This window comes from Polypterus senegalus, chromosome 8 (genome assembly GCF_016835505.1).
Source record: "Polypterus senegalus isolate Bchr_013 chromosome 8, ASM1683550v1, whole genome shotgun sequence".
NCBI classification, from domain to species: Eukaryota; Metazoa; Chordata; class Cladistia; order Polypteriformes; family Polypteridae; genus Polypterus; species Polypterus senegalus.
The window spans coordinates 36,988,150-37,003,350 of NC_053161.1; the positions used below are offsets into that span (position 1 = coordinate 36,988,150).

Below are 15,201 nucleotides of genomic sequence, written 5' to 3' on the forward strand. Positions count from 1 at the left end.
TAGATCCCTCCAAGACTGTTGGAACAAAACAATTGATGGTATGGTGTGGCATATGGGGTACAAAGATAGTGGGGCCATTCTTAATCAATGGAAACCTCAAGGCCACTGGATATGTGAAATTGCTACATGATGATGTGTTTCCCTCTTTATGCACTAAAGCTGGCACGTTCCCTGAGTTTTTCCAGCAAGATGGTGCACCACCACATTATGGGTGTCAGGTCCGAGCATTCCTAGATGAACAGTTTCCTGGAAAGTGGATTGGTCGTTGTGGGCCAGTTGAATGGCCCCCAAGGTCTCCAGATCTGACCCCCTTAGACTTTTATCTTTGGGGTCATCTGAAGGCAATTGTCTATGCTGTGAAGATACGAGATGTGCAGCACCTGAAATTACGGATACTGGAAGCCTGTGCTAGCATTTCTCCTGCGGTGAATGTTGGATCCAAAATGACCGACTTCAAAATGGCCACCATGGTCACCACTCATCTTGAAAAGTTTTCCCCCTCACATATACTAATGTGCCACAAACAGGAAGTTAATATCACCAACCATTCCCATTTTATTAAGGTGTATCCATATAAATGGCCCACCCTGTACATTTTAGCAAATTCCAATCTGGCTCTTTTTTGTTTTTCTTTCAACAGTGAAGTTCTTCTTGGTGGTCTTCCATTGAGCCCACTGTTGCTCAGAAACCAATGGATGGTGCGATTAGACAATGTTGGCCCTTAATCTTGGAATTTGGCTAGTATTTCTTTGGAAGTTGTCCTTGGCTTTTTCTCTACCATTCTCACCTCGTCAAGGGAAGATGTCTACAGTCCCATGGACCATAAACATTTTAATATTTGCAGCTGTTGTCACAAGAAAATAAAGCTGCCTGGAAATGGTCTTACAGCCTTTGCCTTTAACGTGCTTGTGTAATTTTCTTTGTGGTCTTCTCGGACAACTCTCTCTCGTTTGCTGTCTCTAGTCCATGTTCAGTTTGCGGCACATGATATCAAACAGCAGAATGACCTTTTTAAGTATTTTGACACTCTTGATATCCTTCTGCTGTGAAACATTCTGACCTGTCATTGTTTACAAATGTCTGAAACAACTATTATACACTGATAATTTCTGTGTTATCTATATCTATTATTTATTATACTACATATCTTACACATCAGTATAGCTGCTACTGCTTTGTCCTGTCTTTGCACAATGTCTTGTTTGTGTTTTAAATTTTAATTCTATTTTTAATTTATTATTTGTACATCATGTTGTTACACTGTGTGTCTATCTATATACTTGTATATGGTTGAGATGACAATAAAGTTCACTTTGACTTTGACTTGACTGACTACTTTTCTCCATTAACTGCAAATAGGCTAAATGACTGATTATACACTTGGAGTGTGATCCTAATTAAATAATTGGATTAAGAGTGTATCCCACACCCCCTCCCCCAACACACACACACCAAAGCTAGCTCTTCTATGTGTTATCTTTTTATAGGGTTCACAGCAAATGTGTCCAGGCCATTTTACAATGTCTTTGTAGAGTAAGCAATGCTTGATCACTTTTCACACTTGCTTTGCTTTTCTCAATGGCATATGAAAGACATTCAGGTATACACAAGACAACTGTTTTTTCATTTAATCACATTTCGGGAGGCAAACAGCACTTTTTTAATGAGCTGGAAGGGTACCAAAAGATTTGTCAGTGTCGGTATTGCACTATTGCAATGGTTTTATGTGTGAAATGTATTCCAGCTTTTGTTTACTATAATTGAAAATTTAAAGACAAATGCAGTTTTTTTGGTTAGGATGTGTGTCGTGTGTGTGTGTGGGTTTTTTTTTTGTTTTTAAATTCTTCATCAACATTGAGGACTGTTGGACAGTCGGGCTTAAACATGTTTAGGGTCATGGTATAAAACTGCATTTGAACTTTAATATCACTTTAATCATTTTTAGATTAAAATTCATGTAAATATTAAGATAAAGTGTTTAAGTAATTTCTCTTTTATTTTTCTTTTTTAGTTTCGTCAAGCTTGAAGGTTGATAACCTGAACACTTTTTATGGAGATCCAACTTAATCTGTGATTGCAAATGTTACTGACTACACCACTTCTACACCCACTAATTTTAGTATGGTGATGCTAAACTGGACTTCTAGAAACTTGTGAATTTTGGAAGAGGTATAACTGTTCAAACTTTAGGCATTCTTGGATCACCATCTCTTCAGCTTTGCAAGGTATGAATGTGAAATGATGTGTTTGTTCTTGCAGTGTATTTAATTATTCAGTTTATAGTAATTCATAATGTGTACCTTGTAATACCATAAATAATAAAGGTCAACAAAAGTCCCTTTGGTGGTCCTCTTTTGCTTGAATCCACGGAGAATGTACATACTGTAGCAAAATTTCAAGATAATGGGTTGTGGAGTGTGGTACAAATCATTTGAGAAATCTGATGCTAATTCTAAGATGTGGTTTGACAAGGTTTTCAGAAACTGTCAAAAATGCATATTTTCACTAGACATAGATTACATACATTACTGTCTATTAGTAATAATAATAGTTTGTGTTAACTGGAAACCATAGGCTTCAGCATCCAATGGTAGTATAATGTAAATATAATCTAACTTTAATCTTGGTTGTTCTTAACCTTTGGCTCATTTATACTCTTTCGGCTATTGGTCAACTACTATTAAATTAGAAAAGTTACATTTGGACTGTAGCCTATACTGCATCTAAAATGAGTAAACCTGATGGATTGAGATTTGCATTTTGGTATATGAGATTTGCACCTTGGTAGCCATTTTTCAAAGCTGTTCCAAAAATAAATTTATGGGATACATTTAAACTGTCCAATGCTCTCCATCTAGACCTGGACCAGATATGGGTAATATTTATAGGAGAGTGACTTGACAAAAGCCTACTAACTTAAAATTTAAACTGTAATTAGTTTAAAAAGAAGGATAAAAGGTCTCACCATAATTAGCAATTAAATAATAATGATCTACCTTTGAACTTTGTAGCACTCTGGGAATGTTTTCTTTATCGAAAGTGAGATTTTTTATTTTATTTTTGTTAAATATAATAATCTCTGAAAAACAAAAGATGTTTGTAAACTGAAATAAAATAATTAATAGTTTCATTTGGTTTTAGCTTTTCATTTCGGTTCTGTTAAAGTAGCCAAAAAGACAAACTGAACTAAAGTAATTTTAGTATATTTTATTATTTTTAATTTTCGTTAACAACCGAACTTGCGCAAGGGCTAACCTGGGCTTTAGGGGTCCCGAAATTTAATCAAAATAATAAGAATTATTTATATTATAATTAAATAAGAATTTTATATTTGGTTTTTGATTAGATATTCCTGCTGTTAGTCTTTAACCCTTGTAACTTTTAAATCTAAAACACAAAGTCATCCACCACGAGCTGCCAGCATATATTCATCCAGTGAACAGAGGCTGGTGATATGGGGTGTGGGTGTTCATGCAGTATTTGCAGTGACAGAGCAAGCTGAATATGGGCACGTGTGATGAAGAAAGCAATTTACTGTGTGATTAATAGTGACAGTTCTTCAGGAGCTAATAGTGACAGCATGATAAATTCTGGTCCAAGTGTAAGTGAAGCATACCGATGGTGCTTGGCAACTTTCAAAGGTTCCGTTCACTGAATCTCCAGGACTAAAGAAAGAAGTATTAGATGCAGATAATCCTGTACAGACAGTATTTACACAGCTATTAAATCAGCAGCACATACTAAACCAGATTCCAGGCTTTGCGAGTCTGATGTCTGTTATGATGAGCTACTGCATTTCTTTGCACTTGTATGTAATTCAAACGCCTGAAGTCGGAATGTGCTGGTCAACAAAAAACTTTTACAGTATGGATAGAATAAACACTAGTGAGAAACGTTAGTTTATTTGCTGTCTGTGTTTTGTTGATAATAATTCACCTGTGACTTTGCATTTTTTTTTTTTTGGCAAAATAAAAACCGCATTGATCAAGAGGCTAACAGTCAACATACAAGATCAGCATATTGTTGCTGACCAATCACTTTTGCTTTAAAAAAGTTGTTTAACAATGGTGCAATACAAATGTAAAATTCCTGAGTTGGCAAGGTCTCTACTGAATTACAGGTAGGTGGGTGAGGGGTGTCTGCCAACTGATTAAAAGTATTTGTCCCAGTGTTCTCTCGCGCTCGCGCTCTCTCTCTCTCTCTCTCTCTCTCTCTCTCTCTCTCTCTCTCTCTCTCTCTCTCTCTCTCTCTCTCGCTTTCTCAAAATAGATAGTTGAAATATCGTACTCCTTTTTGTTCTTAACATAAGCCATGTCATTCATAAATATTTTGACTTGTGTGTATATATAATACAGTAGCTGTAAAAACCACGGAGATCTAGAAACTATTGAAATCGTCAGGGGGAAAAAAAAAATTGAAATTTATAGATGTCAGGTAATTGAAAGGAACTACTCTGGGCATCTCTCCTTGGAGGTTTTCCCCTCACATTTTTGTAAATATTTTATTATATCTTTTCATGGGACAAAGACCTGACACTTTGATACAATGTAAAGTCAGTGTACAGCTTGCTGTCCCCTCAAAATAACTCAACACACAGCCATTAATGTTTAAACTGCTGCCAACAAAAGTGAGTACACCCCTAAGTGAAAAATGTCCAAATTGTGCCCAATTAGCCGTTTTCCCTCCCTGGTGTCATGTGACTCATTAGTGTTACAAGGTCTCAGGTGTGAATGGGGAGCAGATGTGTTAAATTTGGTGTTATCGCTCTCACACTGTCTGATACTGGTCACTGGAAGTTCAATATGGCACCTCATGGCAAAGAACTCTGAGGATCTGAAAAAAAAAAAAAAAGAATTGTTGCTCTACATAAAGATGGCCTAGGCTATAAGAAGATTGCCAACACCCTGAAACTGAGCTGCAGCACAGTGGCCAAGACCATACAGCGGTTTAACAGGACAGGTTCCACTCGGAACAGTCCTCACCATGGTCGACCAAAGTAGTTGAGTGCACATGTTCGGCGTCATATCCAGAGGTCGTCTTTTGAAAATAGACGTATGATTGCTGCAGAGGTTGAAGGGGGTGGGGGGGGTCAGCCTGTCACCGTACGCATGGCTGTCGTCCCAGAAGGAAGCCTCTTCTAAAGATGATACACAAGAAAGCCCGCAAACAGTTTGCTGAAGACAAGCAGCCTAAGGACATGGATTACTGGAACCATGTCCTGTGGTCTGATGAGACCAAGGTAAACTTACTTGGTTCAGATGCTGTCAAACGTGTGTGGCGGCATCCAGGTGAGGAGTACAAAGACAAGTGTGTCTTGTCTACAGTCAAGCATGGTGATGGGAGTGTCATGGTTTGGGGCTGCATGAGTGCTGCAGTCACTGGGGAGCTACAGTTTGAGGGAACCATGAATGCCAACATGCTCTGCTTCAGTATGTCGCAGTACATGATCCCCTCCCTTTAGAAACTGGGCCGCAGGGCAGTATTCCAACATAACGACCCCAAACACACCTGAGGGTAAAGGTGCTGGACCGGCCAAGCTTGAGAATTTGTGGGGCATCCTCAAATGGAAGGTGGAGGAGCGCAGGGTCTCTAATATCCTCCAGCTCCGTGATGTCATGGAGGAGTGGAAGAGGATTCCAGTGGCAACCTATGAAGCTCTAGTGAACTCCATGCCCAAGACAGTTAAGCAGGGGTGCGGAAATCCAACGGCCCGACTCGTCCGACACGGGTAAATTGACCGTCGGACAAGAGTGATTTTCTGGTTTCAGTTGTCCGTGGACAAATGCAATTTTTCTGGAGAAAAAATAATTGTGTTGTTTATGGTACATTTTTACCACTACATCTGGGTACGTACTTCATGCGGAAACAGTCTACATAGGCATGTTCTTCATGTCTCAAAGTGGTATTCAATATTGCTTACAAAATGACGGCTGATTTTTCAAAGGGGAATCACTCTTGTGGTCTTACATAAGTATTTTACCCTACTATTTACACGCTTGGAGATGCGGTCATTTTTTCATGCCGACATTACGATGTAATTTGATGATTTTTTATTATAATAACTTTTATATATTATTGATAAAATTCATTTTTCTACGTAAAAATGCGGTCATTTCACCTACAATGCAATTGTGTTCTCCACATAAAGCTTGTTAGGCAGTTAATCTTTCCTGAAATCTGCGATTTTGCGTAGGTTGTGATATATTGAGGAGTTAAGAAATTTATTGTGCGACATCAATTTTGATGAGCTGTCTATAGATTAGTTTTTGATTAGAGAATTTTTCATATAAAACAAGTTGGTTTCGTGCTGTCAGTTTATTAAAAACTAGCAAAATACCCGCGCTTCGCAGCGGAGAAGTAGTGTGTTAAAGAAGCAATGAAAAAGAAAAGGAAACATTTTGAAAATAACGTAACATGATTGTCAATGTAATTGTTTTGTCACTGTTGTGAGTGATGAGTGTTGTTGTCATATATATATATATATATATATATATATATATATATATATATATATATATATACACACACAACATATATATACATACATATATATATCTACATATATACATATATACACACACAGCTATTTTGTATCAGTGCAATACACTGCTTGTTAAAATGGATAACTCCCGCTCTTACGTGCAAGTCTGCGTGGATATTATGAACTATCGTATTTGTTCAAGTTCTATTTAAATTTTAAATAGAAGGAATTTTTATTTAGTCGACAGAAATATCTTTGGTAGGAATGGTAAAAACAGACAGGAATATTATTCCTGAATAAATCAACTCAAACCTTAAACAACTTATAATATTTTGCTCTCCATAAAAATATATCCTGTCTAAATTATACAAGTTAGAAATAAAGTAAACATTAAAAGAACAAACATTCAAATTTCTTTACTCTTATGTAATTTTATATAAAAATAAACTTAGATTTTAAATATTCCAAAAGATTTTGCTCTCCATAAAAATATATCCTGTCAAAATTATACAAATTCAAATATGAACATGCTGCATAACAAAACCTGGAAATATAAATAAAATGTGTTCCTTTCAGCAATAACAAATCAAATCATTCAGTTGTCTTTGCTCATATGTCATTTTAGAGCTGGACGCCTGGCATCTTTTTTGGCAACAAGTTCGTTTCTGTTTGGTGTGAGGTTCTGTGTTGTGGAGATTCTCAGGATGGATTGCAGGTGCTCATCAGTGAGGCGACTCCTGTGTGCTGTTTTGTTAGTCTTTATCACTGAGAAGAGCTTCTCACACAGATATGTGCTACCAAACATGCACAAGGTTCGAGCCGCATGTAGACGGACTTTTTTTGTTCTTCAAAGTCACCAAAGCGCCGTGCAAACTCAGTGCGCTCAGTTTATCAGCAAAGTGCGTATTTGGGAACACCGTAGTGACGACTTGGTTTAACATTACTTGGCAACAGGGAAAGTGGGGCAAATTGCACTGGTGCATTTGTGTCTCCCATAAAAGCAGCTTCACTTGAAATCACTTTGTGATTGTGCACGGTAAAACGTCCGCTGAAGTGTCAGATTCTTATTTAATTATTCTGCTTTCTGTATCTTCTGCATTGCATTCAGGTTACCCTGATGTTTTGTCTCATAGTGCCGTCTTAGATTAAATTCTGTAATTACAGCCACATTAGCTCCACAAATGAGACACACGGGTTCAGTAAACATATACTCAGCCTCCCATCGGTTTTAAAGGCTCTATTTTCAGAATCAACTTTTCTCTCAGCATCGTGTGAGCTAGCTTCAATAACTTGCAGCATCATAAGCTAGACTTGATTAACGCGTAAGTGTTCGGCAAGGCAGCTGAAGCGCTGCATTATGGGATCTGTAGTTTATTGTGTTACCAGCGCTTCATATACCTGGGCCATTAATAACAATAATACAGTATATAAAATGATCTCGGGGCGGATATAATTACGCGGGCGGATGTGGCCCGTGGCCCTTGAGTTTGACACATATGGACTAAATAGAACTTGAAAAGATATATTTTTTCAAATGTGATCGCGCAATTCAGATAGAGTTGACGCACTACAGCCTGCATCCTCCCTCGCTCTTACTTTTTACCGTTCATCTAATGAATACACTGAGTATGGCTTTACCAAAACAATCATTGATGGCGAATAAAGTATCCATTATTCGAGTATGTAGATCGGGATATATATATACATATATATATATATACCCATATCGCAGCGAGAAGTAGTGTGTTAAAAAGCTAGAAAAGAAAAGGGAACATTTTAAAAATAACGTAACATGACTGTCAATATACAGTATTTGTTTTGTGAGTGTTGCTGTCATCAAGGATTTGATTATCATTATTTCTTTCAATCAGGTTCGTATTTGTAGGATGTGTTGTGTTCAAGTTACATTCCGTGTTTGTCAATCGCTGTAAAGATGACAGGTTTCATTCATCGATTCGTTTGTTACTGCATCAATAAACAGCTCGTCTTCTTTTTTATCTGAGACCTGACACACTGCATGCACGGGGTTTTTTTTACACTGTCTTCCTTTAGCGGACATTGACTTTTTCCACCGTGTGCTTTGTTTCCGCAGTAGCTGGATTTATGAATATGCTTATCAGACGCTTCATATTTTTGCTGCCTTTTCAATTGTGTAATTCGGTTTTGTTCAGCTCTTTGGAACTGTTGCCTTTTATCTGTGCACTGCGCCAGTTCACGTGAGCCGCCGGTGTACATGCATCGAAGGTTCCCAGCTGTGCTGGTGCCATCTCGTGCTATGTCCGTGGCTGTATTTAATGTTACCTTAGTCCTGGCACTTAAAACTTTCTCTCGCAGTTTCGCTGAGTTTGTGTCAAACACCACCCTGACCATCTCATCTTCCTCTCCATAAGCACAGTCCTTCACCCGTGAATATTTAGTGGGAGTTTGCTATTGGATTGCCGCTGACGGACGGCCTTATATGGGCAGGCACTAAATTACAAACGCCAGCGGCAGCCTGTCTATGAACTTAATTTAAAGTGTAGGTTTACATCGTGCTTTGTTTCAAGTAGCAGAACTCATGAACATGGTTGTATATGTCACTCGCTCGCTTCTTATTGTTTCGCTGCCTTCTTAATTATATAATGCATGTTTTCTTCAGCGCTTTTTGGAGATCTTCCTGGTTTTCTATGTACTGCGTGATTACGGGGAGGCGTGATGATGTCACACGAAACTCCGCCCCCACGGTGTTCAAGCTCATCTCCATTACAGTAAATGGAGAAAAACAGCTTCCAGTTATGACCATTACGCGTAGAATTTCGATATAAAACCTGCCCAACTTTTGTAAGGAAGCTGTAAGGAATGAACCTGCCAAATTTCAGCCTTCCGCCCACACGGGAAGTTGGAGAATTAGTGATGAGTGAGTGAGTGAGTGAGTGAGGGCTTTGCCTTTTATTAGTATAGATAAAGAAGAAAACATTCTAACGGTTTTCAAATGTTATGAACTATCAATAAAAATCTTCACTTAGACGCGATTTATTTTTTTCCCCCGACAACATCGGTAATATTTACTTCTTTTGGAAATGTACCATCTTGCGGAATTTCGAATACATCATTAGGAATTACCTGCGTAACCCATAATGCACTGCGGTCAGCACATTGTTCTCGCTATATGCGTGTTGCTGAAACTGAAAACAAGTAGCATCGCGGATGAGAAATGGATAATTGCTTGATTTAAAACTGGCACAACAGGCCCTGAAAAACCTACGGGAGCATATTAAGGCCACGGTGAAAAAATACAGACACAGTGAAGACAAAAAAAAAAAAATGTAAATGTCGAGATTAAAGTCGACATTTTCACTTTATTCTCATAGTTTATTTTATCAGTAGAATGTCACAAAACAAAATTTCATTTACTAGATTTTCTCAAACCCCGTCATAAGTTAATGTAGCACATTAAATGCTTTATATTACGTGTTCCCCGACCCAGTTGTTAATCTCTGTGCACTTCGTACACTGACTTCCTCTTGCACTGATGAAGCGCCTGCAGCAATCACCGCACATTGATTTCATGATATTCCTGCTCAATGAACATTTAGAGTACTAAGATAAATACTTGATATCTTTTTCACGATGAAATGCATTAAAGCATGTATTAGACATGGCTGGCGGGGGGCACGGTGTCGTGGCTGTAGTGCTGCTCGCTTGCATTAAGGGGTCTTCAGGTCTACGTTCAGTGTAGAGAAGTTTATGGCAGGTGTGACAAGGCTCCAAAAAACTGGATATTTGAATGGGTATCGCACAGGTTTAACTGAAATATTGTGTAAATGTTGGGTTTGTGATCTGGAGGTCGGAAACACGAACGCAGAATTCTATGGGTGTTTTTCTGAGCTGGCTTTCTTTATTGCATGTTTGCTGTGTCTATCTTACATACTAAACCCCCAGTTCCTATCCTTTTGTCTTTCTCCATATAACCAATCACCACATGATAAAAGTCTTTGTGAAATTAAAACTAGTTATAAACCTAGACCTCAGTTTTCAGAACTCAAAAAAAAAAAAAAAAGTTATACATGTTTAATTATGCCATCCATTTAGAGGTCTAAGCTTACATAGAACTAGTTTTAATTGTTATATATATATACATAGATAGATAGAGATATATATATATATATATATATATATATATATATATATATATATATATATATATATATATATATATATATATATATATATATATATATATATATAGATATATATATATATATATAGATAGATGTGTATATATATTGGGCCATGTCTCTGTCTAGAAGAGCACCTCTCTGAACTCTTATGAAATTTTATTTGGAGTGCAGAAGATATACGTATTTATACAGTATATGCATGTATTTATTTTTGTATACTGATATCCAGATATGGTGGTAAGGTCCCATTACATCTTAAATTTAATGGAAGTTGAAGATGCCCTATTTTTATGTTTGTCCCTGAAATGTATGTGTATAGCTATGGAGTGTGTGTGTGTGTGTGAGTGACAACAGAGGTGAATTCTTTACTTCCAAGTAAAAACCTGTTTTTGTACATTAGGTAGTTCTAACTTGTTAATTTAAAATGTGGAATGCCAAACCATGTGTAATATGTTTTGAAAAATGTGAATCAAGGGAAACCCTTGGATTCTGCCATTCATGTGGATATTACTTTGACATATAGTACCTACCTAAAGATTGCTGTATTGCAGCACTTGAAGGATCTGCTGTTAATGTCTTGGTGCCACATACTTTAGGACACCTTCAGAGTCCATGCCTAACGGGTCAGAGCTATTTTGGAGCATAGAGCAGGCCTATACAATAATAGGCTGGTAGTTTTTAATGTTGTTGATCAGTGTATACTAATTGTTTAGATTTTCTTCACCATAAAACAGCACTGAATCAGTAATAGAAAAAATGAGGATGTGATTTTTGCAGATATGTAATTTTCTTGCTATTATTGCTTATATAAAAAAATCATGAAAAATGGGTTGAAGTAATAATAGATATTTAGTTGGCACAAAGAAAAGCAGTGATTAATATCAAATGATCAGAGGTTGTGCATTAATTATAATCAACAGTTTTTTGTTTATCCAGATTATTGTAACCTTCTTGTGGAGGTGGATTTCCTGTTTTCCATCCTGGATTTTTTTCTTAAATTTCACTCATGCCTTTTGAATGTGTATCTGACTTTCTAAAAAGAAATAATTGTACTGAATAACTTTACTGATGCTTGCAAAAGTTTACAAAACTCCAGTGTTGAATAGATAATCACATTAATTTCTTCTGTTATTTTAACACATGCCCTTTACTAAAGGTGCACTTGGTTTTGCTGTTCTTTTCAGATTCTAGTGTTGCTGTGACTTTTATTGTAGTGATGAGAATTGCCCACTGTAACTTCATTTATAAGAGTAAGTGTTATAGACATACACAATTTTATTTGTTCTCAGGGGGAAAATTTGGCTTTTTACAGAAGCTAATTAGTTAAATAGACACGTTCTTTTATTTAAAATAAAAAGTGTTTGTAGGATAACCTATAATACAGTTTTCTGATTGCTTCTGCATATTTTCTGGAGAATAAAATAATTGTCATTATAAATCACTAAATTATTTTCAGAGTCTGCTTCTTGTAGGCCAGCTTTATCATATTTGTATCATAGGGCTGATCAGTAGGAATAATGAGATGGCTTTTAAAGAAGATTTTTGCTTCCTGCTACAGTGGTGTAAGGGCAGAAATCCCCCTCTCAATGTCAGCACAATGGAGGAGGTGCTGGTCATAAATTTCATCTACATTAAATGGGTATGCTGTGGAAAGAAATAATTAGTAGCAGAATGTTTATTGGGTTCACCATAACTAGAAGTGGGAGCAACATAAGTTAGGTACCTTCAAGAAAGCTAAAAAAAACCCAAAAAAAACCCCTTTGTTCTCTCAGATATTGGTGGCTAGATCTGTGATTATTCACATCTATATATTCGCTAAATGTGGGAACACTGGCAAATCCCAGTGTCTTGCATCTTTTGATCATAAAGACAGCTGTGCTGAACACATTTTCAAGAGGCTTTTAAAAATCGGGATGGGCTCTGTGTTTATAAGAGCTGACAACCAATGACTGTTCATCCAGAAGTACAAATCATGTAATACAACAATGAGGTATAAGGAATGCGGGTGTTTTGGATATCGCAAACAGAACAAAAGGTCTTCTGTCTCATGTTTTTACGTATCATGACAGAATGTAAAAAAATTATTTAAAAGGGTTGAGATTACATCTGTACTCGCTACCCTTGTTAACCCTTTGTACCGCACTTGCTCTGTGTCTCACTAAGGGCTATCAGAAAAAGGGGTGAGCATAGCTGAAGAAAACAAAAGTAAAAACCTAAGGCTCTGATTAAAACTGTGCGCAGCAAAAGTTTTCAAAAGAGAACTCTGCCCTGGGTAAGAGAGATGCAATTGCCCCAATCCCCCCAAATCTTTTTATATGAAGTTGCACAGAAGTTGCACTGTGTTTTTGGACCAGTCCAGTATGTTTATGTGAACTTCAAGGTACTTGTAGCCCTGTGATTGAGGAGTCATCTGAAAATTTCTGTAGGTGGCTGGTATTGTACTAGAAGTCTGTTGTAGAGTGTAGACAGGAAGGGAGACAGGGCAGTTCCCTGAGGCGTTCCAGTATTCTGTACCACCGTTTCTGACATGCAGTCCCTCAGCCTCACAAACTGTTTTGTGCTAGTCAGGGTAGCCCATGCTGCAGGAGGCAGTGGGGTTATCAAGATTCCAGGCCTTGACCCTTTTCCCCAGTCAGAAAGGCGGCATGGCATCTATGGTGTTGCAATATTGACCTTGACCTTGATCTTATATAGTTAACAGTTCATTGGCTGATGATGTACAAATATTACATAACCATGCATTGAACTTGGAAAGGTATTTAGAAAGTGATGTCCCTTTTTGATTTGATGATTTTGTATATAATGCTCATTATACAAATAACAAGGGTAGCAACATTTGTGTCACCATTTAAGTACTTCGTAAGCTTGCTACAAAACATGTAGTACTTTTTACATAGCTTACAAAAGAAATATGTTGTATTTTCATTGACTTCCTAATCTAACATTATTGTCTATAAAGATTTTATTCTGTCAGTGCTTTTGATTCTACATAACAGGCAAATTTTCTTTTTTGTGCATCAGAACTCCAGTTAACATTCATATGTTTAATATTTTCTTTAGTTTTATGTTTTTGAATGGTGAGTGGAGGTGCTGACCTGTGTTTCAGAAGTAAGCAGAGGAAGCAAAAGGTTAAGGTGCATGGGATAATATCAGTATTGGGTGATGTTAAAAGTGGTGTTCTTCAGAGGTCCGTGCTGGCACCATTGGTAATTGTAATATACACTATATAAATGATCTACATGGGAATATAAGGAGCAAGCAAGTTTTGCAGATGATACCAAAGTAGGTGGAATGGCAGATAATCAAGAAACTGTTGAATCATTACAGATGGACTTGGGTAAAATACAAACTTGAGCAGAATAGTGTTAGATTAAATTTTTAATAAGTAAAGGTATTAAATGTTGGAAGTAAAAATGTTAGATTTAAATACACAATAGGGGGCTGCAATTTGAATGTACCCCTTATGAGAAGGACCTAGGAATCATAGTGGACTCCATATTCTATATGTGGAAGAGGTATTGGAAGTCATTAATAAGGCTAACAACATTTGGTTATATAGCACAATATGAGGAGGGCAATTTAAAGGACGTTGTGGTTAAGCTTTGTAATGCACTGGTGAGGCCTAACCTTGAGTACTGCAAGCTGTTTTGGTCTCCCATCTAGAAAAAGACATAACAGTATAAGGGAAAATTTAGGGGAAGAGTTACTAGGCTCTTTCCAGGACTGCAGATTATGAGGAAAAACTAAAGGAGTTGAACCTATTCAGTTTAAACAAATGGAGATTAAGAGGTGACATGACTGAAGTTTTTAAAATTATGAAAGGAGTTAGTACAGCTGATAGTTTGTGAAGAAAAACTTTAACATTTGGGCAATATTTATCTTTAAAAAGTGTACACCTATATCCCTGTGTTCTGGTTGACAATCACAAAGAAAATTATAGACACTTGGAATAAATTGCCAGTTAGTGCGGTAGAGAGGGATGTTCAAAATGCCAGTTGATGCTGTTTTGGAGCAATAAGGTGCACAGGATTGATAAGCTTTGTTGGGCTGAATGGCCTGGTCTTGTCACAGTTCTGATGTACAAAATTGTCTTGATTATTTGTAACTTTCCTTGATACAAGGTTGTTACCATTATCACAGACACCGGCAGCTGCTTTCAAATCGCATGAAAGTGAAAAAAAAATAGCTTCTTCAAGTGATAAACAACATAAAGGGGATTTTTCAACAATGGAAAAAAACAGCTTTTTTGATCTTGACAAGCTTTATATGTTTACTATGCATTTTCATTTGTGGTGTACTTGATCCAAATAGATGAAACTTAGAGGGTTGCTAAAAAAATATGCATTAAAGCAACTGCTTTCAAAGCAGTGCAGTTTCTCAAGACTTTTGACCTGTGTGTAATCACAGACTACCTTATAAGACAGTCAAGGATGTAAAATCTTTGCACATCAGTTAACGGGTTCCATGTGAGATAGCTAATGACTTTTAAAATAAAATAAAAATCTGTTTTTCATCTGAAATGTTTATAACTTGCACAGTGCCCAAAGCTTCAGAGTAACA

At 37.0% G+C, this 15,201-nt stretch overlaps 1 protein-coding gene across 11 annotated transcripts in view; it reads left to right on the forward strand.

The window, feature by feature from the left end:
- The window catches only part of foxp2 (forkhead box P2), a 525,031-nt gene that overhangs the window by 87,489 nt on the left and 422,341 nt on the right, over positions 1-15,201 (forward strand). For all 11 annotated transcript variants that reach the window (XM_039760959.1, XM_039760966.1, XM_039760965.1 and 8 more), the window contains exon 2: positions 2,012-2,225. The gene's annotated coding sequence lies outside the window, so the exon portion shown is untranslated. The remainder of the gene's footprint in view (positions 1-2,011; positions 2,226-15,201) is intronic.